Source organism: Pecten maximus, chromosome 13 (genome assembly GCF_902652985.1).
Source record: "Pecten maximus chromosome 13, xPecMax1.1, whole genome shotgun sequence".
NCBI classification, from domain to species: Eukaryota; Metazoa; Mollusca; class Bivalvia; order Pectinida; family Pectinidae; genus Pecten; species Pecten maximus.
In genome coordinates this window covers 31,696,161-31,721,652 of record NC_047027.1, presented here as the reverse complement: position 1 = coordinate 31,721,652, position 25,492 = coordinate 31,696,161, and the positions used below count along the sequence as shown (strand labels likewise).

At 41.0% G+C, this 25,492-nt stretch overlaps 1 protein-coding gene across 1 annotated transcript in view; it reads left to right on the top strand.

The window, feature by feature from the left end:
- Positions 1–25,492, top strand: part of LOC117340986 (ammonium transporter Rh type A-like) — an 80,796-nt gene that overhangs the window by 12,116 nt on the left and 43,188 nt on the right. The window lies entirely within an intron of this gene.

Sequence of the window (25,492 nt, the reverse complement as noted above, 5' to 3'; positions counted from 1 at the left end):
AGGTTAGTGTTATACATGTACCCGTCTGTATAGGTTTGTGTTATACATGTACCCGTCTGTATAGTTTGTGTTATACATGTACCCGTCTATATAGGTTTGTGATATACATGTACCCGTCTATAGTATAGGTTTGTGTTATACATGTACCCGTCTGTATAGGTTTGTGTTATACATGTACACGTCTGTATAGGATTGTGTTATACATGTACCCGTCTATATAGGATTGTGTTATACATGTACCCGTCTGTATAGGTTTGTGTTATACATGTACCCGTCTATATAGGTTTGTGTACCCGTCTGTATAGGTTTGTGTTATACATGTACCCGTCTATATAGGTTTGTGTTATACATGTACCCGTCTATATAGGTTTGTGATATACATGTACCCGTCTATATAGGTTTGTGTTATACATGTACCCGTCTATATAGGTTTGTGTTATACATGTACCCGTCTGTATAAGTTTGTGATATACATGTACCCGTCTATATAGGTTTGTGTTATACATGTACCCGTCTGTATAGGTTTGTGTTGTACATGTACCCGTCTATATAGGTTTGTGTACCCGTCTGTATAGGTTTGTGTTATACATGTACCCGTCTATATAGGTTTGTGTTATACATGTACCCGTCTATATAGGTTTGTGTTATACATGTACCCGTCTGTATAAGTTTGTGATATACATGTACCCGTCTATATAGGGTTGTGTTATACATGTACCCGTCTGTATAGGTTTGTGTTGTACATGTACCCGTCTATATAGGGTTGTGTACCCGTCTGTATAGGTTTGTGTTATACATGTACCCGTCTGTATAAGTTTGTGATATACATGTACCCGTCTATATAGGTTTGTGTTATACATGTACCCGTCTGTATAGGTTTGTGTTGTACATGTACCCGTCTATATAGGTTTGTGTTATACATGTACCCGTCTGTATAGGTTTGTGTTATACATGTACCCGTCTATATAGGTTTGTGTTATACATGTACCCGTCTGTATAGGTTTGTGTTATACATGTACCCGTCTATATAGGTTTGTGTTATACATGTACCCGTCTATATAGGTTTGTGTTATACATGTACCCGTCTATATAGGTTTGTGTTATACATGTACCCGTCTGTATAGGTTTGTGTTGTACATGTACCCGTCTGTATAGGTTTGTGTACCCGTCTATATAGGTTTGTGTTATACATGTACCCGTCTATATAGGTTTGTGTTATACATGTACCCGTCTGTATAGGTTTGTGTTATACATGTACCCGTCTGTATAGGTTTGTGTACCCGTCTGTATAGGTTTGTGTTATACATGTACCCGTCTGTATAGTTTGTGTACCCGTCTGTATAGGTTTGTGTTATACATGTACCCGTCTATATAGGTTTGTGTTATACATGTACCCGTCTGTATAGGTTTGTGTTATACATGTACCCGTCTGTAAAGGTTTGTGTTATACATGTATCCGTCTATATAGGTTTGTGTTATACATGTACCCGTCTGTAAAGGTTTGTGTTATACATGTACCCGTCTATATAGGTTTGTGTACCCGTCTATATAGGTTTGTGTTATACATGTACCCGTCTATATAGGTTTGTGTTATACATGTACCCGTCTATATAGGTTTGTGTACCCGTCTGTATAGGTTTGTGTTATACATGTACCCGTCTATATAGGTTTGTGTACCCGTCTGTATAGGTTTGTGTTATACATGTATCCGTCTGTATAGGTTTGTGTTATACATGTACCCGTCTATATAGGTTTGTGTTATACATGTACCCGTCTGTATAGGTTTGTGTTATACATGTACCCGTCTGTATAGGTTTGTGTACCCATCTGTATAGTTTTGTGTTATACATGTACCCGTCTGGATAAATATGCGTTATCAATGTACCCGTCTATATATTACTAAAATCATAGGAGTACCTGTAAAGTGCGACACCAAGCATCGAAACGTAATGCAATGAAACAAAACGAAATGAAAAGTAAAGTTTGATTTGCAAAAATAGACTGATTTCAAAACGAACAGAGAAATGTGTAACAACTCGGCAAATACATAATGTACAAACTTTTACTAAAATCACAGACCAACTCTCACTCAAATCAGAGACAAATTCTCACTAAAATCACAGACAAACTCTCACTAAAATCACGGACAAACTCTCACTAAAATCACAGACCAACTCTCACTAAAATCACAGACCAACTCTCACTAAAATCACAGACCATCTAAAATCACAGACCATCTCACTAAAATCAGAGACAAACTCTCACTAAAATCACAGACAAACTCTCACTAAAATCACAGACCAACTCTCACTAAAATCACAGACCAACTCTCACTAATATCACAGACCAACTCTCACTAATATCACAGACCATCTCACTAAAATCACAGACCATCTCACTAAAATCACAGACCATCTCACTAAAATCACAGACAAACTCTCACTAAAATCACAGACCAACTCTCACTAAAATCACAGACAAACTCTCACTAAAATCACAGACAAACTCTCACTAAAAACAGAGACAAACTCTCACCAAAATCACAGACCAACTCTCACTAAAATCACAGACCATCTCACTAACAGCACGAACTGTCACTGACATATGGCGCCCTGTACATGTTTTTAATAAACTCCAGCAAACTCAATATAATGTATAATGTGGACGTTGAACTATAAGTAATGTCTATCACAGACTACAAACAACTCTCTTCCTGTTTATATACGTTGACCGAATTGTTAATGCCAGAAAAAATGAAGCATTTGCTTTGTAATTGAAAACCGAGCAGATAGCCATACGTCACCCCATTCTGGAACCCCTATTGGTGTACGTCAATGTTAGCAACATTTGCTTTGTAACTTGACTCGTCGTCCAGACATTCATCATCATCCAATTTCTTTTAGTCTGTCCAGTATACAAAAAAAACGATAATGAAATTTGAACTCTACGAATGGGTTTTTTTTTTTTTTTTTTACTTCATGTAAGTCAAATATCGCGTTGTGAATTGTGACCGAGTTTTTTTTTTATTTGGAGAATAATGCTATATGGACGAGTTAACTGTCCACGTCCAAGCCATATTAGACGATATAGGCGCCTTAGAAAGGCTTCAAAACATAAGAGTGTCCTAAAAATGACCTAGATATAAAGATTAGGTCGAGGCACTCTCATCTGCATCTTAATGGAACATGAAGTATCAATCATGATCGTAATTGTCAACGGAACCAGAGTACGCGATTATTATCTTAATGTAAAACAGTAGTACAATAGTCAAGTGTAAACGATCCAGAATTGTAACTTAAAAATAATATCACAACATCAAATAAACACAATATGAGTTGACGTGGATGACACGACCAGGTGTCCCGGGAGGGCATCCGTCTCCGCCACACATACACTTATGTTCTACACTCAGTTTATGTTATATCGAGAACTTGGTTGATGAAGTAGGAAGTACCTGGCAAGTAAATGGTAAACAAGTCGGTTTCTAAAATTATATATCGACTGGAGAGAAATACTTTACCGTGTGTGTGTGAAGGAACATCGTGTTACGCCACAGTAAATAAAAATGATCTAGTTAATGGACATATTATATACATGCATGTATGGTGCATTATTTGTAGTATTATTATAAACATAAATACGACGATGAGGTCTCTAAATAAAATACAATCGGGCCTCTGTACTCGTGCCGACAAAACATGTGTAGATGGTAGTAGGACCCGGAGAAATAGATAAACTACTTTAGTATGACTGAATGTAGGTTTATAGTGAAGAGTTCATGACACCAATATATCTTATAAACACTGAAAAATGTCCTAATACAGACGGATGTAAGCAGGTGTGACATGTTAATGTTCTAAAGATGCGGGCTATAGTAAGTCTACTGTCGTACAGACGTCACAACATTTCAGTCGTTTGTTACGGTGGTATATGACAATCGTTTGACAGCCCTGAACTAAAATGATGGTACCACAGGTGTCTCTCAATCGTTTGACAGCCCTGAACTTAAAATGATGGTATCCACACGTCTCTCTTAAACGCCTGAGCCATGATGAAGTTCAAAATACACATTGAGTCTTTCAGCTTAGCAATATAATAAAATTGCATGATATTTGAACCTTACAGCTGGTAGTGGATTAGTATTATTGTGGAGTGTAGTCGAGTATGGTGATATTCTGACCTTTTCCCCCTAAAATATGGGTTAGACATATAGTAGATATGGTTACTTTACAGTTCTATCAAAATAAATCTTCACCAAAGTAGCGAATAATTATGCTTTTCTGCACAAAAGTTAGCCGTATATTCAGGAGAATAAAATAATATTAACATTTTTATGACATAAAGAGAATTGCATTTCAAGGTCAAAATAGAATCAGTGTTTATACATATCATAATGTCAAATCTGGTCCAACCAAAGCTCCTATTATGTGCTGTAGACACTTGTGAGCTAAACGTTATAGCTATTTTGTGCTATATATGTGATACAAATGAACTAGTAATGTCCCCCTGAAACATGCATTTTCGCATGTTTTAGTGAAATTTACAAACAGCTTAACAAATTACAGGTTAACACCAAGGCCCACGGTTTGACAGGATACATACATATCGTGCATCAAGTTTCATCTGTAAGATTGCATCGTAGTAGGAATTATAGGCTGGTAAAATAACTGTTTTTACTGGGCTCGGTATTTAGATTGACCTTAATGCATCCCGGTCTTCCACTTAATGACAAGCACTGCCTGATACGTCGTAGTAACCCTAGGTTACTGTCAATTCGCAATCTACATGCTCAGAAAAGAAAGGTGGAGATCGAGTTTACACCAAGGGCTCCCATCGTTAAGACTTAAATTCATTTCATCTTTACCAAGTAAACAACGTTCTTCTTTTTGTTTAAAACCCTTAATCTTTGTTTTATTCACAATAACAATCATTAATTTTCAGTACACCAGTTATCTACATTCTTTAAATCATCCTTGTGGTTTTTCTCTGATAGTATTCACTGTTCCTCCAGTCGATGTTGAATTATCAGCATACATAATTTTTCTGGAAGCAGTTTCAATGTCAACTCGTTGGTTAAAACTAAGAGAATAGAGGTCCTAGTATAGAGTCCCGAGGTGCCCCAAACGGTATTAATCGGGACTCTAATAACTAAGTGTAATGGATGTAATTATATATTTTTTTCTATGAAACTCCATTTTTCACAGACTCTAACGCGCGTTATCAAATTTATCTGTGACAGAAGGCAGTCACATACTTATAGTTCCGTTTTTAATCTAAGCTTTATTTTTTTAATTTCTTTTTTTAATCTTATTTTCAAACTGTAACGAGATCATCGCATTTCAAAGTCAAACAACAATCGTGAGGATATTAACATCAAATAGCCATACTTGCGTATTATAATTTATACGAAATCGTCACATGTACAATTTTTATCTGTTCTATTTAATATGATAGGAATTTGAAGATGTTACATATCTGACAAAAGAATAACTAGAAATGAACACAACAGGCTGCTGTATCTATATACATAATACAGTAGACAAGGCTGCGATCTCGATTGGTAGTTCATTTTTAATTCTGTATTTAATTTTATGTGTTCACGGTTGTCAGTCGGCTATCATTTATAGTGCTTTTAACTCTTAAACAGAGAGTTGTTACCATTGTATGCAGCAATATATGATATCTATCTTATGATATTAACAAATGTACTTTAGATTTACTGTTTCTAACAGTCCATATCTAATTGTGATTAAAGTTGTAATAAGATGGTACAACAGTTAATCATGTCACTGATCGTTCACACCTATATACAGACTCATACCCTACAGGTACAAATGTAACACTAACTTGTCTGGGTCACTTTACTCCGTACCATATTGATAACTGACACAGTTTTATTTTTATGTGTATCAATAACCGTGTGATGGATGCGACCTTATAGAAAACACTATCACTTCCTGTCACTGGATAACCGACTACAACACAACATATGTAAACAAATATAGGTGTCGAGAGGAATATCATTGTTAACTAACAGATTGTCAGATACATAGTTGTTATAGGAATCATTAAATCAAAATCCGAGAAATTACCATGGATTTAATTTAATCTAAAGAAAACAGTACAGCCATGTAAAAAAAACTGAGTGTGATACGGAAATATGTATGTTATTTTATATCTAAATCAGGTCAGACCTAGAGTTATATCTACCATTACCGATACCTCTATACCTCCATCAGTTATATCTACCATTACCGATACTTCTATACCTCCATCAGTTATATCTACCATTACCGATACCTCTATACCTCCATCAGTTATATCTACCATTACCGATACTTCTATACCTCCATCAGTTATATCTACCATTACCGATACTTCTATACCTCCATCAGGTCAGTTATATCTACCATTACCGATACTTCTATACCTCCATCAGTTATATCTACCATTACCGATACTTCTATACCTCCATCAGTTATATCTACCATTACCGATACTTCTATACCTCCATCAGTTATATCTACAATTACCGACACTTCTATACCTCCATCAGTTATATCTACCATTACCGATACTTCTATACCTCCATCAGTTATATCTACCATTACCGATACTTCTATACCTCCATCAGTTATATCTACCATTACCGATACTTCTATACCTCCATCAGTTATATCTACCATTACCGATACTTCTATACCTCCATCAGTTATATCTACCATTACCGATACCTCTATACCTCCATCAGTTATATCTACCATTACCGATACTTCTATACCTCCATCAGTTATATCTACAATTACCGACACTTCTATACCTCCATCAGTTATATCTACCATTACCGATACTTCTATACCTCCATCAGTTATATCTACCATTACCGATACCTCTATACCTCCATCAGTTATATCTACCATTACCGATACTTCTATACCTCCATCAGTTATATCTACCATTACCGATACTTCTATACCTCCATCAGTTATATCTACCATTACCGATACTTCTATACCTCCATCAGGTCAGTTATATCTACCATTACCGATACCTCTATACCTCCATCAGGTCAGTTATATCTACCATTACCGATACTTCTATACCTCCATCAGGTCAGTTATATCTACCATTACCGATACTTCTATACCTCCATCAGTTATATCTACCATTACTGATACTTCTATACCCCCATCAGTTATATCTACCATTACCGATACTTCTTTACCTCCATCAGGTCAGTTATATCTACCATTACCGATACTTCTATACCTCCATCAGTTATATCTACCATTACCGATACTTCTATACCTCCATCAGTTATATCTACCATAACCAATACTTCTATACCTCCATCAGGTCAGTTATATCTACCATTACCGATACTTCTATACCTCCATCAGGTCAGTTATATCTACCATTACCGATACTTCTATACCTCCATCAGTTATATCTACCATTACCGATACCTCTATACCTCCATCAGTTATATCTACCATTACCGATACCTCTATACCTCCATCAGTTATATCTACCATTACCGATACTTCTATACCTCCATCAGTTATATCTACCATTACCGATACTTCTATACCTCCATCAGTTATATCTACCATTACCGATACTTCTATACCTCCATCAGTTATATCTACCATTACCGATACTTCTATACCTCCATCAGGTCAGTTATATCTACCATTACCGATACCTCTATACCTCCATCAGTTATATCTACCATTACCGATACTTCTATACCTCCATCAGTTATATCTACCATTACCGATACTTCTATACCTCCATCAGTTATATCTACCATTACCGATACTTCTATACCTCCATCAGTTATATCTACCATTACCGATACTTCTATACCTCCATCAGGTCAGTTATATCTACCATTACCGATACCTCTATACCTCCATCAGTTATATCTACCATTACCGATACTTCTATACCTCCATGAGTTATATCTACCATTACCGATACTTCTATACCTCCATCAGTTATATCTACCATTACCGATACTTCTATACCTCCATCAGTTATACCTACCATTACCGATACCTCTATACCTCCATCAGTTATATCTACCATTACCGATACTTCTATACCTCCATCAGTTATATCTACCATTACCGATACTTCTATACCTCCATCAGGTCAGTTATATCTACCATTACCGATACTTCTATACCTCCATCAGTTATATCTACCATTACTGATACTTCTATACCTCCATCAGGTCAGTTATATCTACCATTACCGATACTTCTATACCTCCATCAGTTATATCTACCATTACCGATACTTCTATACCTCCGTCAGTTATATCTACCATTACCGATACTTCTATACCTCCATCAGTTATATCTACCATTACCGATACTTCTATACCTCCATCAGTTATATCTACCATTACCGATACTTCTATACCTCCATCAGTTATATCTACCATTACCGATACCTCTATACCTCCATCAGTTATATCTACCATTACCGATACTTCTATACCTCCATCAGGTCAGTTATATCTACCATTACCGATACTTCTATACCTCCATCAGTTATATCTACCATTACCGATACCTCTATACCTCCATCAGGTCAGTTATATCTACCATTACCGATACTTCTATACCTCCATCAGGTCAGTTATATCTACCATTACCGATACCTCTATACCTCCATCAGGTCAGTTATATCTACCATTACCGATACTTCTATACCTCCATCAGTTATATCTACCATTACCGATACTTCTATCTCCATCAGTTATATCTACCATTACCGATACTTCTATACCTCCATCAGTTATATCTACCATTACCGATACTTCTATACCTCCATCAGGTCAGTTATATCTACCATTACCGATACTTCTATACCTCCATCAGTTATATCTACCATTACCGATACCTCTATACCTCCATCAGTTATATCTACCATTACCGATACTTCTATACCTCCATCAGTTATATCTACCATTACCGATACTTCTATACCTCCATCAGGTCAGTTATATCTACCATTACCGATACTTCTATACCTCCATCAGTTATATCTACCATTACCGATACTTCTATACCTCCATCAGTTATATCTACCATTACCGATACTTCTATACCTCCATCAGTTATATCTACCATTACCGATACTTCTATACCTCCATCAGTTATATCTACCATTACCGATACTTCTATACCTCCATCAGTTATATCTACCATTACCGATACTTCTATACCTCCATCAGTTATATCTACCATTACCGATACTTCTATACCTCCATCAGTTATATCTACCATTACCGATACTTCTATACCTCCATCAGTTATATCTACCATTACCGATACCTCTATACCTCCATCAGTTATATCTACCATTACCGATACTTCTATACCTCCATCAGTTATATCTACCATTACCGATACCTCTATACCTCCACCAGTTATATCTACCATTACCGATACTTCTATACCTCCATCAGGTCAGTTATATCTACCATTACCGATACTTCTATACCTCCATCAGTTATATCTACCATTACCGATACTTCTATACCTCCATCAGGTCAGTTATATCTACCATTACCGATACTTCTATACCTCCATCATTTATATCTACCATTACCGATACTTCTATACCTCCATCAGGTCAGTTATATCTACCATTACCAATACTTCTATACCTCCATCAGGTCAGTTATATCTACCATTACCGATACTTCTATACCTCCATCAGGTCAGTTATATCTACCATTACCGATACTTCTATACCTCCATCAGTTATATCTACCATTACCGATACCTCTATACCTACATCAGTTATATCTACCATTACCGATACTTCTATACCTCCATCAGTTATATCTACCATTACCGATACCTCTATACCTCCATCAGTTATATCTACCATTACCGATACTTCTATACCTCCATCAGGTCAGTTATATCTACCATTACCGATACCTCTATACCTCCATCAGTTATATCTACCATTACCGATACTTCTATACCTCCATCAGGTCAGTTATATCTACCATTACCGATACTTCTATACCTCCATCAGTTATATCTACCATTACCGATACCTCTATACCTACATCAGTTATATCTACCATTACCGATACCTCTATACCTCCATCAGTTATATCTACCATTACCGATACTTCTATACCTCCATCAGTTATATCTACCATTACCGATACTTCTATACCTCCATCAGGTCAGTTATATCTACCATTACCGATACTTCTATACCTCCATCAGTTATATCTACCATTACCGATACCTCTATACCTCCATCAGTTATATCTACCATTACCGATACTTCTATACCTCCATCAGTTATATCTACCATTACCGATACCTCTATACCTCCATCAGTTATATCTACCATTACCGATACTTCTATACCTCCATCAGTTATATCTACCATTACCGATACTTCTATACCTCCATCAGTTATATCTACCATTACCGATACTTCTATACCTCCATCAGTTATATCTACCATTACCGATACTTCTATACCTCCATCAGTTATATCTACCATTACCGATACTTCTATACCTCCATCAGTTATATCTACCATTACCGATACTTCTATACCTCCATCAGGTCAGTTATATCTACCATTACCGATACTTCTATACCTCCATCAGTTATATCTACCATTACCGATACTTCTATACCTCCATCAGTTATATCTACCATTACCGATACTTCTATACCTCCATCAGTTATATCTACCATTACCGATACTTCTATACCTCCATCAGTTATATCTACCATTACCGATACCTCTATACCTCCATCAGTTATATCTACCATTACCGATACTTCTATACCTCCATCAGTTATATCTACCATTACCGATACTTCTATACCTCCATCAGTTATATCTACCATTACCGATACTTCTATACCTCCATCAGTTATATCTACCATTACCGATACCTCTATACCTCCATCAGTTATATCTACCATTACCGATACTTCTATACCTCCATCAGTTATATCTACCATTACCGATACTTCTATACCTCCATCAGTTATATCTACCATTACCGATACCTCTATACCTCCATCAGGTCAGTTATATCTACCATTACCGATACTTCTATACCTCCATCAGTTATATCTACCATTACCGATACCTCTATACCTCCATCAGTTATATCTACCATTACCGATACCTCTATACCCCCATCAGTTATATCTACCATTACCGATACTTCTATACCTCCATCAGGTCAGTTATATCTACCATTACCGATACTTCTATACCTCCATCAGTTATATCTACCATTACCGATACTTCTATACCTCCATCAGTTATATCTACCATTACCGATACTTCTATACCTCCATCAGTTATATCTACCATTACCGATACTTCTATACCTCCATCAGTTATATCTACCATTACCGATACCTCTATACCTCCATCAGTTATATCTACCATTACCAATACTTCTATACCCCCATCAGTTATATCTACCATTACCGATACTTCTATACCTCCATCAGGTCAGTTATATCTACCATTACCGATACTTCTATACCTCCATCAGTTATATCTACCATTACTGATACTTCTATACCTCCATCAGTTATATCTACCATTAACGATGCTGATACTGATAGATGCTTGGAAGGAATTTCTAATGTGATCTAAGTGAAGATGTCAATTCACACAAAATCAAAGTGTTATGACAGACTTATCTGATTTGTCATTAAACACATCAGTAATGCTATGTACATTTAACAGGCCATATCAGATATGATGAAACAACATACTGATACTTATTGAATTTTTTGTTCTATGAACCATTGTTAAAATTTGGCTCAGAAGTCACACTTGGCTAGAGATGGATACTTTGTGAAGGTTTTGGGTGGTCGGAAGACACAGTAATGATACAATTGCTTTCATCTACGTGAGAGGAATTTTATTGCCCGATCGTACGAGAAAAGGTATTTGATGGTTTGTTCCCAAATAAGGTCTTTCAAACGCTTAAGGGGAATCAGGACTTAATAACACGGTACAGATAGAGTTAGGGTATACACTGGTGGTCATACAAAGACATCACGTGACACCCACGGTACAGATAGAGTTAGGGAATACACTGGTCATAAAAAGACATCACGTGACACCCACGGTACAGATAGAGTTATGGTATACACTGGTGGTCATACAAAGACATCACGTGACACCCACGGTATATATAGAGTTAGGGTATGCATTGGTGGTCATACAAAGACATCACGTGACACCCACGGTACAGATAGAGTTAGGGTATATACTGGTCATACAAAGACATCACGTGACACCCACGGTACATATAGAGTTAGGGTATACATTGGTGGTCATACAAAGACATCACGTGACACCCTCGGTACAGATAGAGTTAGGGTATACATTGTTGGTCATACAAAGACATCACGTGACACCCTCGGTACAGATAGAGTTAGGGTATACACTGGTGGTCATACAAAGACATCACGTAACACCCACGGTACAGATAGAGTTAGGGTATACACTGGTGGTCATACAAAGACATCACGTGACAACCTCGGTACAGATAGAGTTAGGGTATACACTGGTGGTCATACAAAGACATCACGTGACACCCACGGTACAGATAGAGCTATGGTATACACTGGTGGTCATACAAAGACATCACGTGACACCCACGGTACAGATAGAGTAAGGGAATACACTGGTGGTCATAAAAAGACATCACATGACACCCACGGTACAGATAGAGTTAGGTATATACTGGTCATACAAAGACAGCACGTGACACCCACGGTACAGATAGAGTTAGGGTATACACTGGTGGTCATACAAAGACATCACGTGACACCCGCGGTACAGATAGAGTTAGGGTATACACCGGTGGTCATACAAAGACACCACGTGACACCCTCGGTAAAGATAGAGTTAGGGTATACACTGGTGGTCATACAAAACATCACGTGACACCCACGGTACAGATAGAGTAAGGGTATACACTGGTGGTCAAACAAAGACATCACGTGACACCCACGGTACATATAGGGTTAGGTATACACTGGTCATACAAAGACATCACGTGGCACCCACGGTACAGATAGAGTTAGGTATATACTGGTCATACAAAGACATCACGTGACACCCACGGTACAGATAGAGTTAGGGTATACATTGGTGGTCATACAAAGACATCACGTGAAACCCACGGTACAGATAGAGTTAAGTATATACTGGTCATACAAAGACATCACGTGACACCCACGGTACAGATAGAGTTAGGGTATACACTGGTGGTCATACAAAGACATCACGTGACACCCACGGTACAGATAGAGTTAGGGTATACACTGGTCATACAAAGACATCACGTGACACCCACGGTACAGATAGAGTTAGGGTATACACTGGTCATACAAAGACATCACGTGACACCCACGGTATAGATAGAGTTAGGGTATACACTGGTGGTCATACAAAGACATCACGTGACACCCACGGTACAGATAGAGTTAGGGTATACACTGGTCATACAAAGACATCACGTGACACCCACGGTACAGATAGAGTTAGGGTATACACTGGTCATACAAAGACATCACGTGACACCCACGGTACAGATAGAGTAAGGGTATACACTGGTGGTCAAACAAAGACATCACGTGACACCCACGGTACATATAGGGTTATGGTATACACTGGTCATACAAAGACATCACGTGGCACCCACGGTACAGATAGAGTTAGGTATATACTGGTCATACAAAGACATCACGTGACACCCACGGTACAGATAGAGTTAGGGTATACATTGGTGGTCATACAAAGACATCACGTGAAACCCACGGTACAGATAGAGTTAAGTATATACTGGTCATACAAAGACATCACGTGACACCCACGGTACAGATAGAGTTAGGGTATACACCGGTGGTCATACAAAGACACCACGTGACACCCTCGGTAAAGATAGAGTTAGGGTATACACTGGTGGTCATACAAAACATCACGTGACACCCACGGTACAGATAGAGTAAGGGTATACACTGGTGGTCAAACAAAGACATCACGTGACACCCACGGTACATATAGGGTTATGGTATACACTGGTCATACAAAGACATCACGTGACACCCACGGTACAGATAGAGTTAGGTATATACTGGTCATACAAAGACATCACGTGACACCCACGGTACAGATAGAGTTAGGGTATACATTGGTGGTCATACAAAGACATCACGTGAAACCCACGGTACAGATAGAGTTAAGTATATACTGGTCATACAAAGACATCACGTGACACCCACGGTACAGATAGAGTTAGGGTATACACTGGTGGTCATACAAAGACATCACGTGACACCCACGGTACAGATAGAGTTAGGGTATACACTGGTCATACAAAGACATCACGTGACACCCACGGTATAGATAGAGTTAGGGTATACACTGGTCATACAAAGACATCACGTGACACCCACGGTATAGATAGAGTTAGGGTATACACTGGTGGTCATACAAAGACATCACGTGACACCCACGGTACAGATAGAGTTAGGGTATACACTGGTCATACAAAGACATCACGTGACACCCACGGTACAGATAGAGTTTAGGGTATACACTGGTCATACAAAGACATCACGTGACACCCACGGTACAGATAGAGTTAGGGTATACACTGGTCATACAAAGACATCACGTGACACCCACGGTATATATAGAGTTAGGGTATACATTGGTGGTCATACAAAGACATCACGTGACACCCACGGTACAGATAGAGTTAGGTATCAACTGGTGGTCATACAAAGACATCACGTGACACCCACAGTACAGATAGAGTTAGGGTATACACTGGTGGTCATACAAAGACATCACGTGACACCCACGGTACAGATAGAGTTAGGGTATACACTGGTGGTCATACAAAGACATCACGTGACACCCTCGGTACAGATAGAGTTGGGGTATACACTGGTGGTCATACAAAGACATCACGTGACACCCACGGTACAGATAGAGTTAGGGTATACACTGGTTGTCATACAAAGACATCACGTGACACCCTCGGTACAGAAAGAGTTAGGGTATACATTGGTGGTCATACAAAGACATCACGTGACACCCACGGTACAGATAGAGTTAGGTTATACACTGGTGGTCATACAAAGACATCACGTGACACCCTCGGTACAGATAGAGTTGGGGTATACACTGGTTGTCATACAAAGACATCACGTGACACCCACGGTACAGATAGAGTTAGGGTATACATTGGTGGTCATACAAAGACATCACGTGACACCCACGGTACAGATAGAGTTGGGGTATACACTGGTGGTCATACAAAGACATCACGTGACACCCACGGTACAGATAGAGTTATGGTATACACTGGTGGTCATACAAAGACATCACGTGACACCCACGGTACAGATAGAGTTAGGTTATACACTGGTGGTCATACAAAGACATCACGTGACACCCACGGTACAGATAGAGTTAGGGTATGCACTGGTGGTCATACAAAGACATCACTTGACACCTACGGTACAGATAGAGTTAGGGTATACACTGGTGGTCATACAAAGACATCACGTGACACCCTCGGTAAAGATAGAGTTAGGGTATACACTGGTCATACAAAGACATCACGTGACACCCACGGTACAGATAGAGTTAGGTATATACTGGTGGTCATACAAAGACATCACGTGACACCCTCGGTACAGATAGAGTTAGGGTATACACTGGTCATACAAAGACATCACGTGACACCCACGGTACAGATAGAGTTAGGGTATCAATTAGTGGTCATACAAAGACATCATGTGACACCCACTGTACAGATAGAGTTAGGGTATACACTGGTCATACAAAGACATCACGTGACACCCACGGTACAGATAGAGTTAGGGTATACATTGGTGGTCATACAAAGACATCACGTGACACCCTCGGTACAGATAGAGTTAGGGTATACACTGGTGGTCATACAAAGACATCACGTGACACCCACGGTACAGATAGAGTTAGGGTATAAACTAGTGGTCATACAAAGACATCATGTGACACCCACGGTACATATAGGGTTATGGTATACACTGGTCATACAAAGACATCACGTGACACCCACGGTACAGATAGAGTTAGGTATATACTGGTGGTCATACAAAGACATCACGTGACACCCACGGTACAGATAGAGTTAGGGTATACACTGGTCATACAAAGACATCACGTGACACCCACGGTACAGATAGAGTTAGGGTATACGCTGGTGGTCATACAAAGACATCACGTGGCACCCACGGTACAGATAGAGTTAGGTATATACTGGTCATACAAAGACATCACGTGACACCCACGGTACAGATAGAGTTAGGGTATACATTGGTGGTCATACAAAGACATCACGTGACACCCACGGTACAGATAGAGTTAAGTATATACTGGTCATACAAAGACATCACGTGACACCCACGGTATATATAGAGTTAGGGTATACATTGGTGGTCATACAAAGACATCACGTGACACCCACGGTACAGATAGAGCTATGGTATACACTGGTGGTCATACAAAGACATCACGTGACACCCACGGTACAGATAGAGTTAGGGAATACACTGGTCATAAAAAGACAATCACGTGACACCCACGGTACAGATAGAGTTATGGTATACACTGGTGGTCATACAAAGACATCACGTGACAACCCACGGTACAGATAGAGTTAGGGTATACACTGGTGGTCATACAAAGACATCACGTGACACCCTCGGTAAAGATAGAGTTAGGGTATACACTGGTCATACAAAGACATCACGTGACACCCACGGTACAGATAGGGTTATGGTATACACTGGTCATACAAAGACATCACGTGACACCCACGGTACAGATAGAGTTAGGTATATACTGGTGGTCATACAAAGACATCACGTGACACCCACGGTACAGATAGGGTTATGGTATACACTGGTCATACAAAGACATCACGTGACACCCACGGTACAGATAGAGTTAGGTATATACTGGTGGTCATACAAAGACATCACGTGACACCCACGGTACAGATAGAGTTAGGGTATACACTGGTCATACAAAGACATCACGTGACACCCACGGTACAGATAGAGTTAGGGTATACACTGGTGGTCATACAAAGACATCACGTGATACCCTCGGTACAGAAAGAGTTAGGGTATACACTGGTGGTCATACAAAGACATCACGTGACACCCTCGGTACAGATAGAGTTAGGGTATACACTGGTGGTCATACAAAGACATCACGTGACACCCTCGGTACAGATAGAGTTGGGGTATACACTGCTGGTCATACAAAGACATCACGTGACACCCATGGTACAGATAGAGTTATGGTATACACTGGTGGTCATACAAAGACATCACGTGACACCCACGATACAGATAGAGTTAGGGTATACACTGGTGGTCATACAAAGACATCACGTGACACCCACGGTACAGATAGAGTTAGGTATATACTGGTGGTCATACAAAGACATCACGTGACACCCTCGGTACAGATAGAGTTAGGGTATACACTGGTCATACAAAGACATCACGTGACACCCACGGTACAGATAGAGTTAGGGTATACACTGGTCATACAAAGACATCACGTGACATCCACGGTACAAATAGAGTTATGGTATACACTGGTGGTCATACAAAGACATCACGTGACACCCACGGTACAGATAGAGTTATGGTATACACTGGTGGTCATACAAAGACATCACATGACACCCACGGTACAGATAGAGTTAGGGTATACACTGGTGGTCATACAAAGACATCACGCGACACCCACGGTACAGATAGAGTTAGGGTATACACTGGTCATACAAAGACATCACGTGACACCCATGGTACAGATAGAGTTAGGGTATACACTGGTCATACAAAGACATCACGTGACACCCTCGGTACAGATAGAGTTGGGGTATACACTGCTGGTCATACAAAGACATCACGTGACACCCACGGTACAGATAGAGTTAGGTATATACTGGTCATACAAAGACATCACGTGACACCCACGGTACAGATAGAGTTAGGGTATACATTGGTGGTCATACAAAGACATCACGTGACACCCACGGTACAGATAGAGTTAAGTATATACTGGTCATACAAAGACATCACGTGACACCCACGGTATATATAGAGTTAGGGTATACATTGGTGGTCATACAAAGACATCACGTGACACCCACGGTACAGATAGAGTTAGGGAATACACTGGTCATAAAAAGACATCACGTGACACCCACGGTACAGATAGAGTTATGGTATACACTGGTGGTCATACAAAGACATCACGTGACACCCACGGTACAGATAGAGTTAGGTATATACTGGTGGTCATACAAAGACATCACGTGACACCCACGGTACAGATAGAGTTAGGGTATACACTGGTCATACAAAGACATCACGTGACACCCACGGTACAGATAGAGTTAGGGTATACACTGGTGGTCATACAAAGACATCACGTGATACCCTCGGTACAGAAAGAGTTAGGGTATACACTGGTGGTCATACAAAGACATCACGTGACACCCTCGGTACAGATAGAGTTAGGGTATACACTGGTGGTCATACAAAGACATCACGTGACACCCTCGGTACAGATAGAGTTGGGGTATACACTGCTGGTCATACAAAGACATCACGTGACACCCATGGTACAGATAGAGTTATGGTATACACTGGTGGTCATACAAAGACATCACGTGACACCCACGGTACAGATAGAGTTAGGGTATACACTGGTCATACAAAGACATCACGTAACCCCGTAAGTAGATTTTGGTTTTACTGGTGGCAACAAAGACACCGGGCACCCCCGGTACAGATAAGTTAGGGGGTACACTGGTCATACAAAACATCCTGACACCCCGGTACAGATAGAGTTAGGGGATACCCGGTCATACAAAAAACATACGTGACTCCCGGTCAAATAGATTATGGTTACACTGGGGGTATCAAAACATCCGTGACCCCACGGTACAGATAGATTTTGGGATAACTGGTGGTCATACAAGACTCCATGACACCCACGGTCAGATGATTGGGTATCACTGGTGGTTACAAAAAATCACCCCCAAAACCCCCGGGACAGATGGGGGTATACACTGGTCATACAAAGACTCACGTGCCCCTGGTCAGATGAGTTAGGGTAACACTGGTATACAAAGACATCACGGACACCCCGGTCAGATAGATTGGGGGATCACTGCGGCATACAAAACATCACGTGACACCCACGGGGCAGTAGAGTTAGGGAATACTGGTCATACAAAGACATCACGTGACACCCACGGTACAGATAGAGTTAGGGTATACATTGGTGGTCATACAAAGACATCACGTGACACCCACGGTACAGATAGAGTTAAGTATATACTGGTCATACAAAGACATCACGTGACACCCACGGTACAGATAGAGTTAGGGTATACATTGGTGGTCATACAAAGACATCACGTGACACCCACGGTACAGATAGAGCTATGGTATACACTGGTGGTCATACAAAGACATCACGTGACACCCACGGTACAGATAGAGTTAGGGAATACACTGGTCATAAAAAGACATCACGTGACACCCACGGTACAGATAGAGTTATGGTATACACTGGTGGTCATACAAAGACATCACGTGACACCCACGGTACAGATAGAGTTAGGGTATACACTGGTGGTCATACAAAGACATCACGTGACACCCTCGGTAAAGATAGAGTTAGGGTATACACTGGTCATACAAAGACATCACGTGACACCCACGGTACAGATAGGGTTATGGTATACACTGGTCATACAAAGACATCACGTGACACCCACGGTACAGATAGAGTTAGGTATATACTGGTGGTCATACAAAGACATCACGTGACACCCACGGTACAGATAGAGTTAGGGTATACACTGGTCATACAAAGACATCACGTGACACCCACGGTACAGATAGGGTTATGGTATACACTGGTCATACAAAGACATCACGTGACACCCACGGTACAGATAGAGTTAGGTATATACTGGTGGTCATACAAAGACATCACGTGACACCCACGGTACAGATACAGTTAGGGTATACACTGGTCATACAAAGACATCACGTGACACCCACGGTACAGATAGAGTTAGGGTATACACTGGTGGTCATACAAAGACATCACGTGATACCCTCGGTACAGAAAGAGTTAGGGTATACACTGGTGGTCATACAAAGACATCACGTGACACCCTCGGTACAGATAGAGTTAGGGTATACACTGGTGGTCATACAAAGACATCACGTGACACCCCTCGGTACAGATAGAGTTGGGGTATACACTGCTGGTCATACAAAGACATCACGTGACACCCATGGTACAGATAGAGTTATGGTATACACTGGTGGTCATACAAAGACATCACGTGACACCCACGATACAGATAGAGTTAGGGTATACACTGGTGGTCATACAAAGACATCACGTGACACCCACGATACAGATAGAGTTAGGGTATACACTGGTGGTCATACAAAGACATCACGTGACACCCACGGTACAGATAGAGTTAGGTATATACTGGTGGTCATACAAAGACATCACGTGACACCCTCGGTACAGATAGAGTTAGGGTATACACTGGTCATACAAAGACATCACGTGACACCCACGGTACAGATAGAGTTAGGGTATACACTGGTCATACAAAGACATCACGTGACATCCACGGTACAAATAGAGTTATGGTATAAACTGGTGGTCATACAAAGACATCACGTGACACCCACGGTACAGATAGAGTTAGGGTATACACTGGTGGTCATACAAAGACATCACGTGACACCCACGGTACAGATAGAGTTAGGGTATACACTGGTGGTCATACAAAGACATCACGCGACACCCACGGTACAGATAGAGTTAGGGTATACACTGGTCATACAAAGACATCACGTGACACCCATGGTACAGATAGAGTTAGGGTATACACTGGTCATACAAAGACATCACGTGACACCCACGGTACAGATAGAGTTAGGGTATAAACTGGTCATACAAAGACATCACGTGACACCCACGGTACAGATAGAGTTAGGGTATGCACTGGTGGTCATACAAAGACATCACGTGACACCCACGGTACAGATAGAGTTAGGGTATACACTGGTGGTCATACAAAGACATCACGTGACACCCTCGGTATAGATAGAGTTAGGGTATACACTGGTCATACAAAGACATCACGTGACACCCACGGTACAGATAGAGTTAGGTATATACTGGTGGTCATACAAAGACATCACGTGACACCCTCGGTACAGATAGAGTTAGGGTATACACTGGTCATACAAAGACATCACGTGACACCCACGGTACAGATAGAGTTAGGGTATCAATTAGTGGTCATACAAAGACATCATGTGACACCCACTGTACAGATAGAGTTAGGGTATACACTGGTCATACAAAGACATCACGTGACACCCACGGTACAGATAGAGTTAGGGTATACATTGGTGGTCATACAAAGACATCACGTGACACCCTCGGTACAGATAGAGTTAGGGTATACACTGGTGGTAATACAAAGACATCACGTGACACCCACGGTACAGATAGAGTTAGGGTATAAACTAGTGGTCATACAAAGACATCATGTGACACCCACGGTACATATAGGGTTATGGTATACACTGGTCATACAAAGACATCACGTGACACCCACGGTACAGATAGAGTTAGGTATATACTGGTGGTCATACAAAGACATCACGTGACACCCACGGTACAGATAGAGTTAGGGTATACACTGGTCATACAAAGACATCACGTGACACCCACGGTACAGATACAGTTAGGGTATACGCTGGTGGTCATACAAAGACATCACGTGGCACCCACGGTACAGATAGAGTTAGGTATATACTGGTCATACAAAGACATCACGTGACACCCACGGTACAGATAGAGTTAGGGTATACATTGGTGGTCATACAAAGACATCACGTGACACCCACGGTACAGATAGAGTTAAGTATATACTGGTCATACAAAGACATCACGTGACACCCACGGTATATATAGAGTTAGGGTATACATTGGTGGTCATACAAAGACATCACGTGACACCCACGGTACAGATAGAGCTATGGTATACACTGGTGGTCATACAAAGACATCACGTGACACCCACGGTACAGATAGAGTTAGGGAATACACTGGTCATAAAAAGACATCACGTGACACCCACGGTACAGATAGAGTTATGGTATACACTGGTGGTCATACAAAGACATCACGTGACACCCACGGTACAGATAGAGTTAGGGTATACACTGGTGGTCATACAAAGACATCACGTGACACCCTCGGTAAAGATAGAGTTAGGGTATACACTGGTCATACAAAGACATCACGTGACACCCACGGTACAGATAGGGTTATGGTATACACTGGTCATACAAAGACATCACGTGACACCCACGGTACAGATAGAGTTAGGTATATACTGGTGGTCATACAAAGACATCACGTGACACCCACGGTACAGATAGAGTTAGGGTATACACTGGTCATACAAAGACATCACGTGACACCCACGGTACATATAGGGTTATGGTATACACTGGTCATACAAAGACATCACGTGGCACCCACGGTACAGATAGAGTTAGGTATATACTGGTGGTTCATACAAAGACATCACGTGACACCCACGGTTACAGATAGAGTTAGGGTATACACTGGTCATACAAAGACATCACGTGACAACCACGGTACAGATAGAGTTAGGGTATACACTGGTGGTCATACAAAGACATCACGTGATACCCTCGGTACAGAAAGAGTTAGGGTATACACTGGTGGTCATACAAAGACATCACGTGACACCCTCGGTACAGATAGAGTTATGGGTATACACTGGTGGTCATACAAAGACATCACGTGACACCCTCGGTACAGATAGAGTTGGGGTATACACTGCTGGTCATACAAAGACATCACGTGACACCCATGGTACAGATAGAGTTATGGTATACACTGGTGGTCATACAAAGACATCACGTGACACCCACGATACAGATAGAGTTAGGGTATACACTGGTGGTCATACAAAGACATCACGTGACACCCACGGTACAGATAGAGTTAGGTATATACTGGTGGTCATACAAAGACATCACGTGACACCCTCGGTACAGATAGAGTTAGGGTATACACTGGTCATACAAAGACATCACGTGACACCCACGGTACAGATAGAGTTAGGGTATACACTGGTCATACAAAGACATCACGTGACATCCACGGTACAAATAGAGTTATGGTATACACTGGTGGTCATACAAAGACATCACGTGACACCCACGGTACAGATAGAGTTATGGTATACACTGGTGGTCATAAAGACATCACATGACACCCACGGTACAGATAGAGTTAGGGTATACACTGGTCATACAAAGACATCACGTGACACCCATGGTACAGATAGAGTTAGGGTATACACTGGTCATACAAAGACATCACGTGACACCCTCGGTACAGATAGAGTTGGGGTATACACTGCTGGTCATACAAAGACATCACGTGACACCCACGGTACAGATAGAGTTAGGTATATACTGGTCATACAAAGACATCACGTGACACCCACGGTACAGATAGAGTTAGGGTATACATTGGTGGTCATACAAAGACATCACGTGACACCCACGGTACAGATAGAGTTAAGTATATACTGGTCATACAAAGACATCACGTGACACCCACGGTATATATAGAGTTAGGGTATACATTGGTGGTCATACAAAGACATCACGTGACACCCACGGTACAGATAGAGCTATGGTATACACTGGTGGTCATACAAAGACATCACGTGACACCCACGGTACAGATAGAGTTAGGGAATACACTGGTCATAAAAAGACATCACGTGACACCCACGGTACAGATAGAGTTATGGTATACACTGGTGGTCATACAAAGACATCACGTGACACCCACGGTACAGATAGAGTTAGGGTATACACTGGTGGTCATACAAAGACATCACGTGACACCCTCGGTAAAGATAGAGTTAGGGTATACACTGGTCATACAAAGACATCACGTGACACCCACGGTACAGATAGGGTTATGGTATACACTGGTCATACAAAGACATCACGTGACACCCACGGTACAGATAGAGTTAGGTTTATACTGGTGGTCATACAAAGACATCACGTGACACCCACGGTACAGATAGAGTTAGGGTATACACTGGTCATACAAAGACATCACGTGACACCCACGGTACAGATAGGGTTATGGTATACACTGGTCATACAAAGACATCACGTGACACCCACGGTACAGATAGAGTTAGGTATATACTGGTGGTCATACAAAGACATCACGTGACACCCACGGTACAGATAGAGTTAGGGTATACACTGGTCATACAAAGACATCACGTGACACCCACGGTACAGATAGAGTTAGGGTATACACTGGTGGTCATACAAAGACATCACGTGATACCCTCGGTACAGAAAGAGTTAGGGTATACACTGGTGGTCATACAAAGACATCACGTGACACCCTCGGTACAGATAGAGTTAGGGTATACACTGGTGGTCATACAAAGACATCACGTGACACCCTCGGTACAGATAGAGTTGGGGTATACACTGCTGGTCATACAAAGACATCACGTGACACCCATGGTACAGATAGAGTTAGGGTATACACTGGTCATACAAAGACATCACGTGACACCCACGATACAGATAGAGTTAGGGTATACACTGGTGGTCATACAAAGACATCACGTGACACCCACGGTACAGATAGAGTTAGGTATATACTGGTGGTCATACAAAGACATCACGTGACACCCTCGGTACAGATAGAGTTAGGGTATACACTGGTCATACAAAGACATCACGTGACACCCACGGTACAGATAGAGTTAGGGTATACACTGGTCATACAAAGACATCACGGGACATCCACGGTACAAATAGAGTTATGGTATACACTGGTGGTCATACAAAGACATCACGTGACACCCACGGTACAGATAGAGTTATGGTATACACTGGTGGTCATACAAAGACATCACGTGACACCCACGGTACAGATAGAGTTAGGGTATACACTGGTGGTCATACAAAGACATCACGCGACACCCACGGTACAGATAGAGTTAGGGTATACACTGGTCATACAAAGACATCACGTGACACCCATGGTACAGATAGAGTTAGGGTATACACTGGTCATACAAAGACATCACGTGACACCCTCGGTACAGATAGAGTTGGGGTATACACTGCTGGTCATACAAAGACATCACGTGACACCCATGGTACAGATAGAGTTATGGTATACACTGGTGGTCATACAAAGACATCACGTGACACCCACGATACAGATAGAGTTAGGG